A 19,232-nucleotide genomic window follows, 5' to 3' on the forward strand; every position below is an offset into this window, starting at 1 on the left:
GAACGGGATGCTGGACTAGATGGGCCACTGGCCTGATCCAGCAGGCTCTTCTAATGTTCTCATGTTTAACAACCCCAGCAGCTCCAGACATAACAGGAAATCATGTAGACTGGCTTGAGGTAGTCACGCTTTAGAAAGGCAGGAAACAGCTGTTGCTCAGTACGAGGCTAGCTTTGCGCAAAAAAACTGCAAGTTGAAGTTTCTATTGCAGCAACTGCTAAGAAGTAAAACTTTTTATTTTAGTGGTTTGATGGCTACTAGGTGGAAAACCAATGTCTTATTGGTTATTTTTTATATATAGGAAAGCTGGTAGCCCTATGTAGCAAGAAGTTGTTACGTTCAGGTGATTTTTAGATAGGAGAGAAAGAGTATATAAGGAGCTTTTTAGATTGTAAGGGGGCTTGCTCTCTAACTTGGCTGCGAGTTCGAGACCCAGGCTTGGTAAAGTATACTTTTATATTGTAAGACCTGATCAGTGCTCTTTTAATCATCCTTAGGGAAAGTATTTTCTGTATTAGGGATAGATAAATAAAATAGAGTTGTATCATTCATGGTTGTTCTTGCTGGCTCTTCTTCAAAATAACTTGTCTCTCCTATAATACTGTTACGCCAAAAGGCCCTTTGCATCTGGAGGAAGCTCCAATAATCACCAGATGAGAAACCAGATATAAAACAACACCTTTATTAACTTCTTTTGCAAAAGAGAGATCAGGTATCCGACTCGTGTCTGGAAACCCGTCTGAGGCATAGCTACACAGATACATTGATATATTGGCTCCCAAGTTCTCCTTACACACAGCCCCTCCCATCACTCAAAGGGCACTCAAAACAAAAAGGTAATTACAGTGGCTGAGTAGATCTTGTACAGTGGTTATACTGACTGGGCAGCCACTGTCCTTCATATTTTACAAAATACTTTTTCCTATACAAAGATTACATTTCTGTCTATGAAAAAGTAATATATGAAGTGGTCTCAATAGTGAGAAAAGTAAAAAACTGAATGGTGATCCAAATGTTTTTCATTCTCACGTTATGAAGCTAGCTGCCAGATGACGTATCACCTTCCCTACGCATGCAGCGTAGACTGAAAAAACAGCACCCAAGCCACCATTCAATACGTGCACCTCTTCTTTCCAACATGAATCTACAGGTCTCAAAAAGTAATGTGTGACAAAGTCCTCAAACACCTTATCACATGCCTCAAACATGGTCTCTTGTTCTACCAGCAGGCCTTCACACCAGGCTCTTCTTATGTTCTTATGTTCTTACTATATTTCTCCAACAGGTAACAACCAAGTATACAAATGAACATATAAACAAGTGCAGACTTAATTTTTTAAAATAAAGAAATAAGGAAGTCATATTGATCAGAACTGGTAAAAAAGTAAAAATCATTTTTCTTAGAAATATATTAGAACATTTTTGCAGTTTACAAAATCAACACCATTTGACATGGGCTGGAATTAAACAATTTCACCCATTCGAAATAATCTCCTGGTTTTCAATCATCTCTGAAATAGTAGGAGATTTAGAAGAGTACCTTCTAAATTGCACATTGCACATCATCATTATTATTTGGTCTTTTATAGCCTCATTGCTACAATATGACTTGGAGTATTATTTTTCTTTGTGAATTCTTGGAATCACTCATCTGTTGCACAAACATCACCACATCCTGTGTTTTGAAGCTCCCTAATTCCATCGTAGAAGTTCCAATCACTTGCATTTTCCAGATTGTTGAAAGAAACAAAGTGATTTCCAGTGTTGAAAGTGATCCCTACCACTTTGTACCTGGAAAAAATACTAAACATTTTTAAAATTAAGTACATTTTTGCAGTTCTCAAAGTCGCATATAGCCCAGCTTCCTGTTCTCCCAGTGACCAACTAGATGCCTATTGGAATCCCGAAGAAGGTTATGATTGCAACAGCACACTCCCCACATGTGTTTTCCATCAGCTGTTTGTAAAAAAATACTCATAAATATGTTCAATAGCAACCTATACAGAGACAGTTGAGATGCATTCCATCAGGATACATCTGGGGAGTCAAGGCTGAGGGAGAACCATCTGAAGTATCACTGGAAAAAGCTGAGGAGCAGATGCAGGAGCAGAAACTGAGGAGTCAAGATGGAGCAAAGAGACAAGAGGAGCGACAGACGCACACAGGAGACAAACCTTATCAATGCTTGGAATGTGGAAAGAGCTTCAGTCGGAGTGACAGCCTTACTTCGCATCAAAGAACTCACACGGGAGACAAACCTTATGAATGCTTGGAATGTGGAAAGAGCTTCAGTCAGAGTAGCATGCTTACTTCGCATCACAAAACTCACATGGGAGACAAACCTTATAAATGCTTGGAATGTGGAAAGAGCTTCAGTCGGAATGACAGCCTTACTTTGCATCAAAGAACTCACACGGGAGACAAACCTTATGAATGCTTGGAATGTGGAAAGAGCTTCAGTCGGAATGACAGCCTTACTTCGCATCAAAGAACTCACTCAGGGGACAAACCTTGTAAATGCTTGGAGTGTGGAGTGTGCCTGTTGGACAGAAGTCGTGGGTGTGCTCTCGGTGCAATGAGCTCCTGGCTCTCCGGGAACGACTTCATTTCCTTGAGGCCAAGGTGGCGGACCTGGAAAAGCTGAGAGAGGCAGAGAGGTGTGTGGAGGAGGCCTTCAGGGACGTTATAGCTGTGTCCCACTCCAACGATGATAGCTCTCCTGCTATCATGGAGAACGATGGTCTCGGGGAAGGAGAGCATCCAGCTGAGGAAGAGGGAAACGATCCCTTAGAGGGGACCCATTCCTTGGGGGATGAGCAGCTATCCTCTCGTGCCGAGGACCTTCAGTCGTGGTGACCAACTTACTTCGCATCACAGATCTCACACAGGGGACAAACCTTATAAATGCTTGGAGTGTGGAAAGTTGTTGTACACCGCCCTGAGAGCTTTCTGCTATAGGGCGGTCTAGAAATGTAATTAAATAAATAAATAAATAAATAAAAGTCCTTCAGGTGGAGTAGCTCTTTTACACAACATCAAAGAACTCACAAGGGACAAATGTTATCGATGCTTGGAATGTGGAAAGAGCTTCAGTCGCAGTAGCCACCTTATTTTGCATCACAAGACTCACACAAGAGACATACCTTATAAATGCTTCGAGTGTGGAAAGAGCTTCAGTCGGATTGACCACCTTACTTCGCATCACAAAACTCACATGGGAGACAAACCTTATAAATGCTTGCAGTGTGGAAAGACATTCAGTCGGGGTGACTAACTTACTTCACATCACAGATCTCACACAGAGGACAAACCTTATAAATGCTTGGAGTGTGGAAAGACCTTCAGGTGCAGTAGCTCTTTTACACAACATCAAAGAACTCACAAGGGACAAATGTTATCGATGCTTGGAATGTGGAAAGAGCTTCAGTCGCAGTAGCCACCTTATTTTGCATCACAAAACTCACACAAGAGACAAACCTTATAAATGCTTCGAGTGTGGATAGAGCTTCAGTCGGAGTGACCACCTTACTTTGCGTCAAAGAAGTCACACAGGGGACACACCTTATAAATGCTTGGAGTGTGGAAAGACCTTCAGTCGCAGTAGCCACCTTATTTTGCATCACAGAACTCACACAAGAGACAAGCCTTATAAAAGCTTCGAGTGTGGATAGAGCTTCAGTCGGAGTGACCACCTTACTTCGCATCACAAAACTCACATGGGAGACAAACCTTATAAATGCTTCGAGTGTGGAAAGAGCTTTAGTCAGGGTGGAAACCTTACTTTGCATCAAAGAAGTCACACAGGGGACACACCTTATAAATGCTTGGAGTGTGGAAAGACATTCAGTCGGGGTGACTAACTTACTTCACATCACAGATCTCACACAGAGGACAAACCTTATAAATGTTTGGAGTGTGGAAAGACCTTCAGGTGGAGTAGCTCTTTTACACAACATCAAAGAACTCACAAGGGACAAATGTTATCAATGCTTGGAATGTGGAAAGAGCTTCAGTCGCAGTAGCCACCTTATTTTGCATCACAAAACTCACACAAGAGACAAACCTTATAAATGCTTCGAGTGTGGAAAGAGCTTCAGTCGGATTGACCACCTTACTTCGCATCACAAAACTCACATGGGAGACAAACCTTATAAATGCTTGCAGTGTGGAAAGACATTCAGTCGGGGTGACCAACTTACTTCGCATCACAGATCTCACACAGGGGACAAACCTTATAAATGTTTGGAGTGTGGAAAGACCTTCAGGTGGAGTAGCTCTTTTACACAACATCAAAGAACTCAGAAGGGACCAATGTTATCGATGCTTGGAGTGTGGAAAGAGATTCAGTCAGAGTAGCTACCTTACTTCTCATCAAAGAAGTGTTACGATTGCTTGGCTAACCCCATTTTGGTTCAAGTGGAACCCAGGAGGTGCAAGGCCAGGAACTATAACTCCCACCCCACCTCTCACACCCCTGCCCCGCTGGTATGGCTGGTTATGAGTTCCTTTTTTTTTCAATTAATTTTTATTCAAATTTTCAAAACCAAAACAATACAAAAAGAAAAAACACAAATCAATAACGAATACAATAAAAAAAGAAAAAAATATAAAAATATTGACTTCCGATTTGTCATAGTTCAGCTATAAATCTATAATATATAACAAGCCTGTCTCTTATTAGATTATAAAATCACCTTCCTCCAGCGGTTATCTTAATTGGTTTCAAATCTCATTAACGTCATATTTTATTATTCCACAAAAAGTCAAAGAGAAGTTTCCAATCCTTGAGATATATGTCCATCAATTTTTTTTCTAGATAAACATGTCAATTAATCCAACTCATCAAGTCTAAGTCCAGTAATTTCAAATCGCTCTTCTTCCATTATCCGTATTGGTTCCATCTTCCATCTTCCATCTTTACGCACCCAATAATCTTGCTGTCATAGTCATATAATAAGAGTCTGATAGGAATTTCCTTTATCACAGATATTTTCTTGCCATCAATTCCAAACGTATCACTGAAGTATTGTTGCAAAGTCGCATCTCTGTTCCTCTTTTTTACATGATACACTAGCACATCTCTTGAAGATTTTTCCATTGACACAAAACAGGGATTAATTCTGTTAACTTTCTCCATTTCAAGTTCCATCAAATCCTTCCAGTCCAGGAATTTTTTTGAATCGATAATATCTTTATCTCCAATCTCTTCAATTCCTTCAGGGACAGCGCTGATTTCCAAACCGTAATATTTGTCTCCAGGATCCATCACAGCCAGGAAATCCAAATCTTTTTCCATGTCCATATTTAATCCAATCTCCATAGTTTGAACCTTGCCTTTAATTTCTCTTTCATCCTTTTTTGGTTTTCCAGATCTATCTTTATTCTCCTTTCTCATAGAATCCTGAATTTCTTTCAGCTCCTGTCTCATTTCGTCAAATTCAATTCTCAACGCTTGACTATTATTTCTCAGTTCTTGTTTTATTGACTTAATCCCATTCATTATTTTCTGAAACATGTCTAAAGATAAAGTCCCTTCTTGTACATCCATGATCTTCTTAATTGTCATTCTTAAAGCCAAAGGAACAAAACTCCTTCAATTTTCAATGTCCCAAGCAAAGAGCAGTTTATTTCTTTATCTAGTTACAAAGGAGTTAATCTTTCAAACCAACTGGCGTCACACTCTAGACAGCCCTTATCTCTTATATGCCCAGAAGTGCAAAAACAGCTTTAGTTCACAGCGTCCAAATAACTAGTAGCAGAAAGAATGAGCAGATTCGTCAAAAAAAAAGTAGATCAGAAAAAATAGTCCCAGACATATATTACTCAAAAGTCTTATAAATCAAAAAGAATTTTCTTTTCTCTTCCAATCAGAAACCCCTCATCCGTTGTAATCTTTATAATGCTATTTTCCATGTCAGCTTTTTGCAATAAAAAAAAGATAGGCTATTTTTATTTTCTTCCCCCTTAGTTCCGTGAGTAAAAGAGAAGGAAAGTTTTGACTCACCCAGGTTTTCTTAATTGCTGGTTCTTTGACAAATCTCTTTAGCTGTATAGATAAGAAAGTAATAAGCGTAGACAGGAGAATGCTTGCCTGTTAGTCTGTTTTTCTTTAAAGAAAAAAAATGGGTCACTTATTCAGCTGAGCTAGCTAGAAATCCTCGCTCCGTCCGAGCTGCTGGAAGACCTTCTTTCACAGACAATTCTGACGAATTCCAGTCTCCAACAATCACAACAAAGCTGTGTGGGAAATCTCACGTTTCTTCCTTATCCGGAAGAAATTATCCCCAGTCAAAAAAGACCCTTCTGACTGGATTTAAAACTGAAAAAGTTTCATCCAAGACGGGAGCCCGTCTCAGAGGCTGCACAGGCGGAGGGATCCTCCTGGGAAGTCTCCGGCTGGTTATGAGTTCCATAGGTGTTGTGCGAAGAACAACAAGGGCAGCGTTAAGAAACAAAATTAACCAAAAGCTACTGCATAAATGTTATCTTCTTCTTTGGCAGACTGCTGGAAACCAAACTGATGAGGATAGAATGAGTCTGGTTTCCAGAAAGACTAACAAGAGGTTAAAACTGCTGAGCATACCAAGGTCACAGTGGCTGGCACAGAAGCCATAAAAACCTTGAAGCTGAAGCAGCAGTGTGGGGGGTTGTATATATTAGTGAAAGAAGGTGGTAGAAACTGTTCTGTTCAACTTATTGAGCTTTGCCAGTAAAAGTCTCATCTTCAACAAAAGGACTGGACTTTCTTCTTTATTTCTCTTTGGCACTAAACACACGCTGTGCGCCACACACACACACACACACACACACACAACAACTGGGTTATGGGCCCAGGAAGAGTGGCAAAGAGCGCATGCAAAGTGCAAAAATAAATGCAAGTGAAGAAAGCATTGGATATTGTCGGGAACGGGAAGCTGTGGAAAGCCGACGAACAGAGAACTGATGGGAAGCTGACAGGACTGACTGGCAAAACAAGAGCGATGGCTGTAACCTTATCTGCTGGAATGCCTTTGGAACGCCTCAATGAGCAGAATTATTCCTGCTGAAGAATGCGAATGGAAGCATTCCTGACAAAGGAAGACATATGGCGAGGGATAGAGAATGCTCCACTGGCTGCCCCACCGCCGGCTCCTTGGATACGTATGGAAGAAAAGGCCAGATCGTTTTTGATTCTGGCCGTGGATGACTCACAGCTACTGCACATTCAATATAAACAAAGAGCGAAAGAAATGTGGGACACTTTGAGAGACGTGCATATCAGAAAAATGGCAAGTAGCAAGATTTATTTGGCTCGCAAACTGCACCAAATGAGACTGACAGAGGGTGTATCAATGTCTACTCATTTGCTTGAAATGAAAAGGTTGTTTGCTGAGTTACAAGAGAGAGCAGTCGTACATTCTCCGTTACAGCAAGTTTATATAATGCTGTCGTCACTGGACTCCACCTGGGATCCTCTAATTAGCTCTCTTGAAGCGATGCCTGACGATGGATTGACAGTACAATACGTTGCAGGGAAACTGATCCAAGAATGGGAAAGACATGCAGAGACAAACGAAAGACATGACAGAAGAACTGACAGAAGTGACAAAGAAACAAAGACTTTTGGACTTAAAGCGTGCTATAAATGCGGATCAAGACAACATTTGCAAAGAGACTGCAAGAACAAAAGGTATGGACATAGACAGTCATATGTATAAGTGATAAAAATGGCAAGTGACAAGAAGGATGATGAAAGCGTTGATTGGGTTGTTGATTCGGGAGCCACCCATAGCATGATAAAGAACACAAACTTATTCAAAACTATGCATCCCACAAAGGAATCTGTTTTGCTGGCTGATGGCACATTAAGGCAAGTTGTGGGAAGGGGTACTGTGTATTTAAATGTACTGAATACAATCATGACAGATGTGTTATGTGTTCCTGATCTAGATAGTAACATCCTTTCTGTAGCAAAATTAAACAATATGGGCTATGTGGTTAAATTCGAAAAAGGAAAATGTGAGATACAGCAAGGAGATAATATATGTGTAACTGGGAGTCTTAAGAATTCATTGTTTTATGTAAAGCTTGGTCCCATGGGAAGGGCATCAAAAATAACAAATGAAAAACCACACAAGGATTGTGTGCACATATGGCATAGAAAGTTGGGGCATGCCAATTTTGCTACAATTGAAAAAACACCCAAACATAGTGAAGATGTGACATACAAAGACTGCCATGTGGAATGCGAGGTTTGTAAACAAACCAAAGCAACAGTAGCTCCAATAAACAAAGAAGCCACAAGCAACACTAGCCGACCATATCAAACTATACACATAGATCTAGCAGGGCTGTTCCAGAGGTCACATGGAGGTGCTAGATATGTTTTCGTAATTATTGATGACTATACCAGATATTGCACTGTGTACCTATTGAAAACTAAAAATGAAGCAGAAGGAAAACTTAAGCAATTCTTGAAAAAGTTTGAGGTGCAACATGACACTCAGGTGAAGCAAATACGCTCAGACCAGGGTGGGGAGTTCACAAGTCACACTTTGGAGCAACATTTATTAGAAAAGGGAATAGAACACGCGAAAACAGCACCATTCTCACCGTTTCAGAATGGTTTGGCGGAAAGAAAAAATAGGATACTTCAAGATACGACCAGGGCAATGATGCACGACTCGAACTTATCACACATGTTTTGGGGAGAGTGCATACTTTATGCCACGTATATACAAAACAGGCTCCTACACAGAGCATTGAACATGTCTCCATACGAGAAGCTGCACAGACAGAAGCTTAGGCTGCAGCATATAATACAATTTGGCGCTAAATGCTGGGTACACATACCAAAGGGGAGAAGGCATGGCAAACTAGCACCCAGGGCACAAATGGGGTACATGCTGGGTTTTCAGAATGCCTACTATTGAGTATGGTTGCCACACCAGAAGCAGGTTGTTTTTAGCAGGAGTGTACAAGCTCAGGAACCAGAATGGGGAACAACAGTTCTGGTGGATTTAGAAAACACAAATAAAGCAGACCAAGAAATAAAACAGGAGGAAAGAGAACCAGTACTTGTGAAACAGGAAGAAAGTGATTCGCAGGTGATACCCAGAAGGTCAGAGAGAACAAACATAGGGAAACCTCCTGAGCGTTTTCAGATTAGTCACATAAAAGCACAAGAGGCAAAAGAACTTACACTGCGTGCAGGAAAAATGATTGATGGTGAAATGGTATACCTGGAATGTATCAAACCGTAATGTGAAAACTGTGTAAAATAAACAAGTAACTGTCTGTAAAAATATAGTTGAAAAATGTCTGTAAAAATGTATGTAAAGGAAATAAAACGTCTTTGCTGGAAAGGTGGGGGCTGATGAGGATAGAATGAGTCTGGTTTCCAGAAAGACTAACAAGAGGGTAAAACTGCTGAGGTCACAGTGGCTGGCACAGAAGCCATAAAAACCTTGAAGCTGAAGCAGCAGTGTGGGGGGTTATATATGTTAGTGAAGGCAGGCGTTAGAAACTGTTCTGTTCAACTTATTGAGCTTTGCCAGTAAAAGTCTCATCTTCAACAAAAGGACTGGACTTTCTTCTTTATTTCTCTTTGGCACTAAACACACGCTGTGCGCCACTCACACACAAATGCACACACAACACCTCACTCACAGTAGAATCCTCCATTGTTCATTATAAGGAGCCTTAGTTTTTCAGGGTAAGTAAGAAATTCTCATGCAGGCACACACACATACACAAAATCAGCAGATTCCCAGTCCCCTCCTTTGCAGGAGGGGGAGAGTGGAAAAAGTCTTTTAAAAATGAGGCTTGAATCTAGAGAGAGAAGGAGAAGGGGGGCCAGAGAGATCCGAACTCCAACCTGTGTACTACGCTCTCAAGGAATGCATGGAGGGACTGCAGGGACAGAACCGGGGAGACTCTGGGTCTTGGTGCAAACCCTTGAGACCAAGTGATTCCTTCCTGGTTTTGGACCAGATCTCTTTGTGATGTTCCTGTATTAATGTATATATGGTAAGTGCTGTTTGTATAGAAGATTCATGGTAAGTGGAATGAAAGAGGAGGGGGGAGTAAATGAGCAGTAGAATGCTGGATGATTGGCTGAGTGTTTGGATGGCTGAGAGTATAAATGGAAGGAGGACAGTTGAATCTGGGTGGACGTGAGTGAGTTGTTTTGGTGGAGTTTGGAGGTGGGTGTGAGTTGGTGTATGTCAGGAGAGTGTGGAGAAGGAGGGAGGTGGAGTTCGGATTAGTAATAAGTCAAATATCACAGTAATAGATGAAACCATAAACTTGTAGATCATTATCAAAGTTATCTTGTTATTAATGTTATTTAATAAATACTACTTTGGTTTACCAAAGGCCTGATCCTTGGCTGGGGTTTCACAGACCAGAAGGGAGGGTAAGGTAATAACCAAGGCTGAAGGGAAACAGTAACAAATGGTGGCAGCGGTGAAGAGGAGAAGATAACATTATAAGTATCCAGAGCAACCCCGAGTTATGAGTTATCTGCATTGATACAAGGGGGTTGGGAACAGCATAGGCACGCAGTCACGAATGTAACCGAATAGAGAGAGACTCAGGCAAGGTCTCTGGGAACATTGGTTGTAGAACGTGACTGGTGGTGCTGCCTAGCAGGGGGATCTATTGAGATCTGTGCTAGAGCGGAGAGAGAAACCATAAAAAAGGACAGTCCGGACTGGTGGAGTCCCTGGTGGTGCCTAGTGAAAGGCAGTAGCCACGCACAGGTAGGAACCTGACAGGGAGAGCCAGGGAAGGGCGTCACACTCTTCCACATAGCTTCAGCTGTATTCAGCCGCCCACTCAGGGCCTAGGAGAGGTAATCATTCCTACTTTTAATAGGAATAGGGTCCTTTAATCTCTTTAGTTTAAAGTTATGAATGGGTTAGGATATCAATGATTAATGCTGCCACGCACCCAAGTAATTCTGTAATGGCTACTAGCCAAGATGGCTGTGCTCTGCCACCCTAGTCAGAGGCAGTATGCTTCTGAAAACCAGTTGCTGGAAGCCTCAGGAGGGGAGAGTGTTCTTGCACTCGGGTCCTGCTTGCGGGCTTCCCCCAGGCACCTGGTTGGCCACTGTGAGAACAGGATGCTGGACTAGATGGGCCACTGGCCTGATCCAGCAGGCTCTTATGTTCTTATGTAACACTGTTCTACTCTTTTTCTCAATAAAATCAAACTTTGCTTTAGTCTGGTTTGGACCTGCATTTCTTGGGTTAAATATATATATACGCACCATTTAGGCACACTTCAGGGCAAAGCGCTTGTTCTTACCCCTAGCAAGAGATCCCCCTCCTCTCAAGGAGGTGTGTTTCATGGGACAGGGAGGTGGCAAGTTCACACACTCAGGTTCCCAAGAGCAAATGTAACAGACTGGCGGAGACTGGTGGGCAGCCAGGGTTGCAGGAAATAAAGTAACGTCTGAACAGTCCTGCAATCCAGGGAAACAGGTAGCCAAGTTCTGCATGTGTCTGCAATGGGTGTGATTTCCTTTTCCTTTCTTATTATGGTTTGCTGTCTCTTGGTTTAAAATAAGTGGGGAAATGTCCTTTAAATGCTGTGGTAATTTAGAGGTTAAGGTATAGAAATTCCCTGGCACATGGTTATCTCTCTCCTCTTCTGTCCCTGGCAACAAAGCTTTGGCAAACAGTGGCAGCAATTGTGGCACTGTGTTTGGCCAAAGTTGATACTGGATAGAGAAGGTTAACCCACAAGTGGCCAGAAACTACTAAGGGGGTTCCCTAAACTGGGTCCCATCCATTCTGAAAGCCCTTGATAACACTTGTGTCTCCATCCGCTTCCGCAAAATCCTGGGGAACGAAGCCTTGCAAGTGGCTTGAGCCGGTGGTGCTAGGCACTTGGGAAAAGTGGAAATGAGATTTGCACTGAGAAGGTTCAGGGCTCGGGCTGGCAGAGACTCCCAACTGGTTCCTGTCCCTTTAGAAACCCCCCTCTTGTTTTTCCTTTTGAGAGTCAATCTGGGAGAAAAAGCTGGTGGGCAACAGCTTTCCTCATGATGACTTGATCTGGGAATCTGGCATTTGAAGTTGGCTCATCCCTGAACTTATTTGGAAACTAGGTTTGGATGTTTTGTGTGTGTACTGTTGAACTCTTTGCATTCGGCTTTTGGTGTTGGAGATTTCTAAGCTATGGCAAAAGTGGCAGCCATGGAGGGAACAAAATGCTTTATGAATCTAGTAGAGCGCCTAACGAAAATAGAGAAATCATTGATTAATAAGGGAAGGTGCGTGTGGGGTAATAGTTGTTTTAAAAGAGAGAACCCCATGCAAATCATGAATGGGGCCTATGAGGAATATTGCCAAGAATACAAGCCTTCCAAATGAAAGGAAAATGCTACAGCAGCTTGGGGATTTTATAATGCATGTCAGGATTTGTCAGATCTTTGAAAGGAGTCAAGGAGTAAGTTGGCGCAGGCAGAGGAGGCCTTTGATAAGGAAAGAGGTTTATGCCAAAGAGTGAAGGAGTTTGAAACTTTGATAAGGAACGGGTAGTTTTGAATGAAGGATGGAGAAACGACTGATAATTTTGGCCTTGAACAAATGAATATGGTAGCAGAAAAATCAGGTGGGCTTTTTCGTTAAGACAAATGGAGAGGGAGAGAGATGAGGCATTAGCTCAGGCTGAGATGGCTTGTAAGGAGTTGAAAAAGAAAGAGGATGAATGAACCAGGGCAAAATTAATTGCTGAACACCTATTGGTTAGAGCACGAGAGCAACGGTTGAATGTTAGCCATGGTAAGTGTAAAGCTCAAATTCAAGAACTGGAAAAACAGTTGCAGGTCCAACGGGGGCTGGTGGCCACAGCCATGCATGTTTCAGGTGATGGGGAGGAGGAATGGGGCCTTCCCCCTCTCTTCCCCCCTCCCAGAAGAGGCTGTATCATCTGCTCCTTTAAATCCTGAATGGAAGGAGTCACAGCTACTTGCACCCATTATAATGAAAAATGTGGTGGAAACCACTGGGATGGGGCCAGCTCGTAATAAAATTGTCCAAGAGATTGTATGTTGGTCCCCTCCCAAGGCAAAGGCAGTGGCTGATATTTTGGGTTCTTTGAATAAGGACACAGTTTGGACTTGGTTAACTGGGCAGATGAAATGTATTCTATTACTGATGCTCAAGATCTAATGCAGGTGGCAAGATATTGTGCAAAGTGGAAGAAATTCCTTGCATGTTTATCAGGCCATGTGAGATGTCAGGAAGATGGCCAGTGTGAGTATAACAGACTTTCTGGAAGCCGTGCACATGGGGTTAAATGCTCAAACGAAGTTAGCAATAGGGAGGATGGATCTTGAATGTGTGATCTGGTGGGAATTGAGTGTGGCTATTTCGCAAGTCTCTGAGCTCCTTCGACGGGTTGGAGGGGGGAAAGCCGCCACTGCACAGAAGAAGGTTCAGCTCGAGCCAATTCAAACTGTCACATAGACCAATCAAAGGCCTCATTCATCTGTTGTACCCAATGCAAATTGGGGACCCCAGGGGAGAGGAACTTGCCACCCTCTCTTGTCCCCTGGTTCCAATCGGGGTAATTTCACATCAGCGGGGGGGGAGACAGGAGACCTGGGTTCAATAACTCCAGCAGCAATCACGGCAACTTTTCTCCCTCCCACCAAAGTAATGACCCTACTCAGACCCGACAGGGGAATGAACTGGTGGGTTTTGGGGATCCCCTCCGTAATCAGCTTTGGTCCACGCTTAGAAATCTGGGAGAAAATATGGGTCAGTTCCATAAGCAGCCCACTGAAGTTTTGGCAGAGGCCTTACTCAGGAGATTGAAGGCACAGGCTCCTGATATGGCCCCCTCCACCTCTGCTTCTGTTCCCCCACACACACTGCCCCACTGCTCCTATCCAGCTTCACTCGGAAGAACAGAGGCAGGCCATACAAGATGTGCACAATCGAACCCAGGGCTGCCCAGTTCCTGCTGCTCCAGTCACAACTGTGTCAATGTTAGAGCCAGCTTTGTGGGGCAGAATGAATGTGGAGGCCACAGCCTGGGAACAGAAGAGTGGCCAGAGAACCAGGCTTGGTTTTTTCCAATGAATCCAGTGTGGTGGGATTTTTCCCCAAGCAGCTGAATGCTCCATTGCTCCCATCTTTCTAAGCAGCGTCTCAGTTGATGCCTCCTGCGATCCCTGCAGCTGCCATCAGACCTCTGCAAAGGCAGACAAGTGCTGGAAAGGCTGATCCCTCTGGGAAGGGAGGGAGGAAATGACTGGGTGGTGGGTGGAGTGGAAAGGAGATGCTGGTCTTGGAGGCTACTGGGGGGAAGGGGGAGCAACGTAGCTGGGATCGGAGGGAGGAACAGACAGCAGCAAAAGTTCCCCTGCTCTGAAGAGCTCCACTCATCTCTGCCCCCGTTTCTTGGCACCTCCTTCTGCTGCGGGACCCAGAGCGACCTCCCGAGAAAAGGAGGGCAAAAGCAGGGGTGGCCGCCACTGCCGGGCAAAGGACGATTCGTTCAGCCCACCTTAAGAGCGCCTCAAGGGAAGGGTCCCCTGCCCAGAGCCAGGCACTGACAGACCGCACAGGGCTCGGGGCTCCAGAGCAAACCTGATAACTCCCCAGCCCCACCCATGAAGAAGCCTCTCTCTGCTGGGGGCTCCGGAATGCATATCATAAATGCATGATGATGTCATAAAATCATAAAGAATTAGTAATTGGGATGCCCACCCCAAACTGCTCTGGGCTAGGACAAATCATACACCCCAGGAAAGGGGAGGGTGCCCTCTATGAGATACCAGTGCATGCTGCCCGGCCCAAAGTGTCTGCTAGGCACAGAGTACGGATGAGGGCATCCATGCAAAAAAACAAAATCAAGAAAAAGAGGCAGAAAAGAAATAAGTAACTGGCGGTACCCACCCCACAGTCTGCTCTGGGCCAGGACAAATCATATGCCCCAGGAAAGGGGAGGGTGTATTCTATGAGATGCCAGTCTTTCCCAGCTAAAATAATGAAAATAGGGGAAAATACGTAATTTGCGGTGACCTTCTTTTTTTATACTCACTGCTATGTTAGAGAGGACACCCTCCCCTTTCCTGGGGTGTATGATTTGTCCTGGCCCAGGGGAGATTTTGGGTGGGCACTCCCAGTTACTTATTTTTTCCTTTGTGTTTTTGTCTCTTTTGGTTTTGCGAAGATGCCCTCATCTGTGCCCTGTGGCTGGCAGAACCTCTGGGGTGGATGGGATTTACTGGCATCTCCTAGAGGACGCCCTCCCCTTTCCTGGGGTGCATGATTTGTCCTGGCCCAGGGGAGATTTTGGGTGGGCACTCCCAGTTACTTATGTTTTCTTTGTGTTTTTGTCTATTTTGGTTTTGCAGAGATGCCCTCATCCATGCCCTGTGGCCGGCAGAACCTCTGGGGTGGATGGGATTTACTGGCATCTCCTAGAGGACGCCCTCCCCTTTCCTGGGGTGCATGATTTGTCCTGGCCCAGGGGAGATTTTGGGTGGGCACTCCCAGTTACTTATGTTTTCTTTGTGTTTTTGTCTATTTTGGTTTTGCAAAGATCCCCTCATCTGTGCCCTGTGGCCGGCAGAACCTCTGGGGTGGATGGGATTTACTGGCATCTCCTAGAGGATGCCCTCCCCTTTCCTGGGGTGCATGATTTGTCCTGGCCCAGGGGAGATTTTGGGTGGGCACTCCCAGTTACTTATGTTTTCTTTGTGTTTTTGTCTATTTTGGTTTTGCAAAGATGCCCTCATCCATGCCCTGTGGCCGGCAGAACCTCTGGGGTGGATGGGATGCACTGGCATCTCCTAGAGGACACCCTCCCCTTTCCTGGGGTGCATGACTTGTCCTGGCCCAGAGCAGATTTTCAAGTGGGCACCATCAGTTACTTATTTTTTTTGGTTTTATGATATCATGATGAATTTATAATAATATCAGAAGCCTGATGATTTTGATCGCATACATGTATTGTTATTCTTGATGGGGGAGTCCCCCGATCGCAGTGATACATCACACAGGGTACCCCAACATACATTTTGGGGTTCAGAGACATGTTAACTTTGGCTTCAAGTTGCTGCAGCTGTCAACTTTTCTTCTTTTTAGTGTTTTGAACTTTCAAGCAAAACTGGAACTGGCAATTAGGAACAAAATCCAGTGTCATGATGTTCCCGGGGGATGCTTCGATCCAGCTCCAACACAGCCAGCCCAGCTGAGGGGAGAGGCAGACGGGACGGGGCAGAGCTGCAGCCTCCGATCTGGAGGGTCTGCGGGGAGGGGGGCTTAAGGGGGTCCTCGCCCTCTCCCACCCTCCCCTCTGCACCCCATTGCATACCTTTGTTTTGAGGGGCCCCCAGTGCAACTCCGCTCTCCAACATCGCTGCGCACTAAGAGGTGCTCCACGCTTCCACCTGCATTTCTTGAAGAGAGGCAGGCCAGGAAAGGGAAGTCCCTCGTTTGGGCTCTTTCCTTTGGGTCTGTCCTCACTGGTTAACCCTTAAAGAGCAGAGTGGCTGAAGCTCCTCCGCTGCTTTGCAGGGAGAGCGAGGGGAGAGGGAAGCCCCTTTCTGGCCGGTGACCCTTTTCCACATTAAAAATAAAAATGCCATGCACATTTTTAAGAAAGGTTTTGAGGGAACAGCTTAGGTTAGCTTAAACCCTGTTTCCTTTACCTGTTAGATTTCTCTTTTAATTTCTCTTTTTTTTAATGCATATTTTAAATTGTTCTTTGTGAAACACTTAGAGGCTTTCTGTCAAGTAAGCACTATATAGATTTTGTTAAATAGATAAATACAGGTTGCATACAGAAGGGCAGGGTACATTAATGATAGTGACAACCACCCTCCTGCCTGTTTTTGCTGCTGGGTTGAGAATGAGATGCTTTTTAACACCTTCTCCGACAACAGACATTCCTAGGAGTCAGTAAGCATGAAAGAGGACAATGTTAGCTGCTTAGAAGAGTCTTCTCATTGGCAGAATTAACTCCTTTCACCTTGGCTCCAATCACAGGAAAGTACAGGGGGCATCAAGACTGCTACGGAGGTGAGCAACTTTACCCTCAAAGTGCCTTGCAAACAATTTACAGCGGGCCTCCAAAGGGTCTAAGACTCGATTTCCTGGGGTTGATGTTGGACGGCGGCCCCTTCTGGCTCTGATGCCTGTTCTGGCTGTGTTGCCTCTTGTGCCTCAGACTCCTCACCTCCCTCTGCAGGTGTATCATTGTTATACCTTCTGTGGGGGAATAATAACTCTGCTGCTTCTTTCACTTTTCTGTCATCTGGTTGGTGTGGCACCCCTTCTGGTCGGTGTGGGCACTTTCCTTCCTCAGAGTGGAGAGCTCTGTATACTCCAACTTCGCCAGTTTTGGGATCTATTGCTCTGTATCCCTTTTGTGTTGAAGAATATCCAATGAATATTACTTCCCTGGCAGTGTTGTCAAGTTTTGACCTCTTTTGTTTCGAGATGTGCACAAAGACCTTACACCTAAATACACAAAGGTGAGACACGCTTGGTGTCCTATCACGCCATAGTTCAAATGGTGTTTTGTTGGTTGCAGATATAGGAAGTCGGTTCTGCAGGTAGGTGGCAGTAACCGCAGCTTCTCCCCAGTACATCTTTGGTAACTGTGCATCTTCCAACAAGGAATGAATCATTTGTCCAAGGGTCCTGTTCATTCTCTCCACAACCCCATTCTGCTCTGGGTTGAAGACAACTGTAGTCTGGTGCTCTATGCCTTCCTCCTGGAGAAAGTCTTGCATAGCCCAAGACACGTATTCCTTTGCATTGTCAGATCTTATGATCTGTGGCTTTCTGCCAAATTTGTTGGACACAATCCTGACATAGTCCTTCAATTTTTGAAGTGCTCGAGTTTTGTCCTTTATCAGGTACGTTGTAGTATACCTGGAGTAGTCATCTATAAAAGTTTGCATGTATAAATTTCCACCCTGGGATGACACTTTCATTGGCCCACAAAGATCAGTGTGAATTAATTCTAGAGACTTTTTGGTTTTCCTCTCACTTTCCGTAGGAAATTTTGGTTTCGCACTCTTTGTCTTAATACAGCATTCACATGTCTGTGTCAATTTGCACTGTCCAATTTGAATGCGTCTTGCCAAATTCTCCTTTTCTAGAGCTGTGACTCTAGCTAAACTGGCATGTCCCATTCTTCTATGCCAGATATGCAAACATTCAGAATTACAGGTTTCCTTGACCACATTTGCATGCATAGTTTCAAGATATTCTAAATGTAAAACTCCATCTTTCAATTTTGCAGTGCAAGAATTTGAGGAGCACATTGCTAAGAACATAAAAACCAACAACAAAAAGTTCTATAAATACATTCAAAGCAGGAGACCATCTAGGGAGACAATTGGACCCTTGGATGATAAGGGAGTCAAAGGTGTACTAAAGAACGATAAGGAGATTGCAGAGAAGCTAAATGAATTCTTTGCATCTGTCTTCACAGTGGAAGATATAGGGCAGATCCCTGAACCTGAACTAACATTTGCAGGAAGGGATTCTGAGGAACTGAGACAAATAGTGGTAACGACAGAGGAAGTTCTAAGCTTAATGGACAATATAAAAACTGACAAATCACCGGGCCCGGATGGCATCCACCCGAGAGTTCTCAAAGAACTCAAAGGTGAAATTGCTCATCTGCTAACTAAAATATGTAACTTGTCCCTCGGGTCCTGCTCCGTGCCTGAGGACTGGAAAGTGGCCAATGTAACGCCAATCTTCAAAAAGGGATCCAGAGGGTATCCCGGAAATTACAGGCCAGTTAGCTTAACTTCTGTCCCTGGAAAACTGGTAGAAAGTATTATTAAAGCTAGATTAACTAAGCACATAGAAGAACAAGCCTTGCTGAAGCAGAGCCAGCATGGCTTCTGCAAGGGAAAGTCCTGTCTCAGTAACCTATTAGAATTCTTTGAGAGTGTCAACAAGCATATAGATAGAGGTGATCCAGTGGACATAGTGTACTTAGACTTTCAAAAAGCGTTTGACAAGGTACCTCACCAAAGACTTCTGAGGAAGCTTAGCAGTCATGGAATAAGAGGAGAGGTCCTCTTGTGGATCAGGAATTGGTTAAGAAGCAGAAAGCAGAGAGTAGGAATCAACGGACAGTTCTCCCAATGGAGGGCTGTAGAAAGTGGAGTCCCTCAAGGATCGGTATTGGGACCTGTACTTTTCAACTTGTTCATTAATGACCTAGAATTAGGAGTGAGCAGTGAAGTGGCCAAGTTTGCT

This window comes from Rhineura floridana, unplaced genomic scaffold, assembly GCF_030035675.1.
Source record: "Rhineura floridana isolate rRhiFlo1 unplaced genomic scaffold, rRhiFlo1.hap2 scaffold_24, whole genome shotgun sequence".
NCBI classification, from domain to species: Eukaryota; Metazoa; Chordata; class Lepidosauria; order Squamata; family Rhineuridae; genus Rhineura; species Rhineura floridana.